The sequence below is a fragment of the Macrobrachium rosenbergii genome, chromosome 14, assembly GCF_040412425.1.
Source record: "Macrobrachium rosenbergii isolate ZJJX-2024 chromosome 14, ASM4041242v1, whole genome shotgun sequence".
NCBI lineage: Eukaryota > Metazoa > Arthropoda > Malacostraca > Decapoda > Palaemonidae > Macrobrachium > Macrobrachium rosenbergii.
Genome location: NC_089754.1, coordinates 2,244,517 through 2,249,516, shown reverse-complemented (window position 1 = coordinate 2,249,516; position 5,000 = coordinate 2,244,517). Strand labels below are relative to the sequence as shown.

Below are 5,000 nucleotides of genomic sequence, written 5' to 3'. Positions count from 1 at the left end.
AAAGGCAACGCCGACAGTGGTGGTCGTATCTCTCGAGAAATCTGTTCACCTGAACACCAGCGCCTGTCTTTGGCTGTGAGTAAATTGTACGGCAGAAACTGACTTCCTCAAAGCATTTTTTGTTTCCTTCACACGTCTTTTCGTACGTCCGTTTGACAGAAAATATCGTTTGAATGTTGTGGGCGATGATATCATAGATATGTTTTCTTTTTACGTTCGTAGTTTTCTGTAAAAGACAACTATTGCACCGGCTTCGTCCGTCCGTCAGCACTTTATTCTGTCCTCCGTCAGATCTTAAAAACTACAGAGGCTAGAGGGCTGCAAATTGGTATGTTGGTCATCCATCCTCCAATCATCAAACGTACCAAATTGCAGCCCTCTAGCCTCAGTAGTTTTTATTTTATTTAAGGCTAAATTTAGCCATAATCGTGCTTCTGGCAACGATATAGGATAGGCCACCACAGGGCCGTGGTTAAAATTTCATGGGCCACGGCTCATACAGCATTATACCGAGACCACCGAAAGATAGATCTATTTTCGGTGGCCTCTATTATACGCTGTACAGAAAACTCATTTGTTTTTTTGGAAATTACGGAAATCGGTTTATCATATTTGAATATTTTTTTTTCTCCTTAACGGGTCATTAAAGACTGTCTTTAATTTTTTTTACTCTTATTGTTTTTGACCTTTATTCCCATGTTTGTGATTCTTTAGTTTTTCAAAAAATTAGTAAGAGATATTTCTCTTCCTCTTCCGATTCCTCCTTATAGTTATATACTTTTCAAAGGCTGCCTTGATATTCTTACCTGAGACCAAAAAAAATGTGGTTGGGGGGAAATAAAGTTAATAACAATTAATAACTATATCTTTAACCAAATGAGAATTTGTTACTAAATTAGTTTGAGGACAATCTTCCTGGTATAAGCTAAAAATTAATTATTATTATTATTATTATTATTATTATTATTATTATTATTATTATTATTATTATTATTATTAATAAAGTTTTGCCCGGTCGTCGGACGTCAGAAAAAATCCTGGCAAGATATGAGCATTTGCTTATGAACATGATGCTACTGGTTTTATTCTATCCCGCTCGAATCTCTTCACCTCTAACATAAATACAGTTATGTTGTCTTACTCTGAGATTAGCTATTTTCACTCTTCCCGTTTACACTCTGCGTGCTCATTCATAATCTTTTTTTGGGGAGGGGGGGATTGGTAAACGCGTCTATGCATAGTTGAAGCCGTTTTATTTTTATTCGTGTAGTCTGTGATATAAAACTATAAAGCATTCCTTTTTTTATTTTTCAATAAAGGTATAATAATCAATATTTGAATGATATGTTTTTTTTATATTTCAAAAATATCTCTAAGTGTCCACTGTTTATCAGAACTCTTTTTTTTTTTAAATATATATTTTATACTGAGCTACGGATACCGCATTTAAACGTTGCTGGCAAGTCAAGAACAGGAATTCTGAGAGTGATTTTTCTCAGTTTAAATTTCACTCTTTACTGATCACAAAGACAGTGTGAATCGTACTCCTGGAAATAAATGGGAAGAAACGCAGTGTATCGAAACACTGAGTACAGAGTATCGGGGGCTAACAATATGGCGACTCTCACACCCTGGGGTAGAAATTAATTGACTGAATATACACAGCCGTATAATCGCAGTTGGTAGAATTGCCTTCGAGGCGTCACATCGCAAATATTGCGGTCAATTCTTTTTAGTCCGTACGTTCAAAACTATTCATAGGTAAGGGAAGGCTTTTAAAGAACTGTAATTGAGACAGGAATGGAAAAAAGGAAATAAAGAATGGTAGTTGAGATTCCTGCAAAGGGAAACTACATTTGCATTAATGAAAAGCTGTGTCAAGATACTCGTCAATGGCCCGCCCTATTTAAGCAATACCTGGGGCATTTTAAACTTTCAGGGTGTCAAGTAAATTAGGGAGTGGTGAATTTCAAACTAGACAGAGACGCAGACAAATCACCAACAAATGATCTGATCTACGTTAATCTGATAATCGTAGGTCGAGTGACTTTGAACGATAATATAACGCAGTGAACTTAGGCTCTAAATAGAGAAATGGGGTCACGCGAGTGCAGATATCTGACAGTAAGTCGAGACTCAAGACTTATTATCTGAAATACCAATCTCTGAACAACGGGTTAAGCTACTGCGAGCGATGTTCAGAATGTCTCGACCGAAGATGTGGATTAATGTTGGAATGTTAATAGAGGCATGAAATGATAAGCTACACTTTTGGTGAATAATGTTCATTGGGTGGGTCCAAGAATGTCTGGAGAGTTGATTAATGGGCGGAAGAGTTTCACTCAAAAAGATTTTAAAGAATATCTCAAAAAAGATAAGATTTTTTTGGGGGAATCATTAGTCCAATATTTATATTAATAATAAACAAGTAGAGTGTATAATGCTGTATGAGCACGGCCAAGCGGTGGCCTGTCTTATATCACTGCCAGACGCACGATCATGGGTAACTTTAACCTTGAGTAGAATAAAAACTACTGAGGCTAGAGGGCTGCAATTTGGTATGTTTGATGATTAGAGGGTGGGTGATCAACATACCAATTTGCAGCCCTCTAGCCTCAGTGGTTCTTAAGATCTGAGGGCGGACAGAAAAAGTACGGAAAAAAAGTGCAGACAGAAAAAAGTGCGGACGGACAGACAAATAGCCATCTCAGTAGTTTTCTTTTACAGAAAACTAAAAATAATTCGCACGTGCAATTGGTGTTCGATAGTTTTTTAAAGCGCTACGGATGTTGACAATAATGGTACTAACAGTACAGGCATTATTCCCTGTGCCCTCAAGAAATCCCAAGGTGTTCTCACAGATAAAAGGTGTCTTGGACCAAAGCAGAAATCAAACGACACACATCTTAAAAAAACCAGTCACCAATTTATTAATTTATTCTTCCAACGTTTCGTACCTTTACCTGGTGGCATCGTCAGGGTTCTAGGAATGATACAAAAATGTCAATCGGCTAAATGAGGTCGTAATGTAAAGTCTCTTCAAATCCAGTTCCACACCCATCATAAGACTTACAACTAACGTGCCAGCTAATAGATCATTTCACCAAATGTAGAAATGTTAGAAAGTAAAGAAATATTAAACAATAAAGGTAAAAACAGCACACCTTATTTATACAGAAAATAGAGTTGAACTGAACAGGCGCCAAAGAAACATCAATACGTGAAGTTATCACTCTCAACTGAAGTACTAAGGTCACAGAACAACGAAATAGAAAGAGCAGGAGGCAAGTTTAACACAAGGTTCACAAAAACTAACAGTTGGGCAGTAATTATGGGTAAAATATCAAACTTTTAGATAAGATGGAATAAAAGAATCCATATGACAGTTAATTATGGCGAAGAAGATTGTATACACGCAGATACTCACACGCACACATAAGTAAAGTTAAGTATATCTTAGTTTAACCAGACCACTGAGCTGATTAACAGCTCTCCTAAGGCTGGCCAGAAGGATTAGATTTATTTTACGTGGCTAAGAACCAACTCGTTACCTAGCAACGGGGCCTACAGCTTATTGTGGAATCCGAACCACATTATGACGAGAAATGAATTTCAATCACCAGAAATAAATTCCTCTAATTCTTCATTGGCCAGTCGGGGAGTCGAACGCTGGGCCAACAGCGTGCTAGCCGAGAGCTCTACCCACCCCTGCAATGAAGAACACACGCACACATACTGTAAGTGTCTATATAAATATATAGATAATATATATATATATATATATATATATATATATATATATATATATATATATATATAATATACATATATATATATATTATATATATATATATATATATATATATATATATATATATATATATATATATATATACATATATATATATATATATATATATATATATATATATATATATATATATATATATATATATATATATATATATATATATATATATATATATATATATATATATATATATATATATATATATATATATATATATATATATATATATATATATATATATATATATATATATATATATATATATATATATATATATATATATATATATATATATATATATATATATATGCAACCACATAAATCTCCCTTCCACTCCTTCCGTCTCTCTCCCCTTCGGCAAGACTTCGGTATTTTCTGACATCCTTCAGTCACTAGACTGAAGTATCCTGTGGTTTACTTAAGAACACTCGAGGATTCAGAGCAATTTCATGGGGGGCGCACCAATTTTCATATACATACATACATACATATGTATATATACACATATGTGTATATGTATATATTATATACATATTTTTGTCGCATTATAGTATAATGTATTTTCTTCAGCATATCATTCGGCATTTAAGTAGAAATTATGAAATGGACAGCAATCGCCTGGTCTGTCAGGAAATACCGAATCTATTATTATTATCTTTAAGATTGTTATTATTATTATTAGTTATTTTTGTCAAAATTTTATTATTTTTATAAAAAATAGATTTTTTATTTTTTTCGCATTTTTATATTTCTCATTTATGTTATTATCTAAATTTTCTATATTATTATTCTGTCATTATTTTTCATGGGGGGGGGGGACTCGTACCCAGGTGCCCCCACCCCCGGATTAGCTAGTAGCTCAAGTTATTTAGTCCTTGTCATAGAGGTAGTAAGCTGATTTTTTCCCCGTAAATCCTATAGCCTAACTTTTTCCACGAGGCGTTCTGCCCCTCCTTGAGGATAAAGCTCCTTGTCTTTGCCCTTCCTGATTTTCTGTGCCACTTCCAGCATTCCTGAATCTTCCTAGGAAGAGGAGCGCATCTGCATCAATGTCTGTGAATGAATTTCTCTTCCTTTTTGGATAGGGACGAAGATGTCCAACGAATTCCTTATCTTTTCAACCCTTTGGTAAACGGCGTCTCGTGACTGGGGCACGGGTAGGCATTCATCTGACTACTGGGCATTACGA

The 5,000-nt window shown here is 34.7% G+C and overlaps 1 protein-coding gene across 5 annotated transcripts in view; it reads right to left on the bottom strand.

The window, feature by feature from the left end:
* LOC136845687 (toll-like receptor 4) overlaps positions 1-5,000 on the bottom strand; it is a 285,261-nt gene that overhangs the window by 159,949 nt on the left and 120,312 nt on the right. The window lies entirely within an intron of this gene.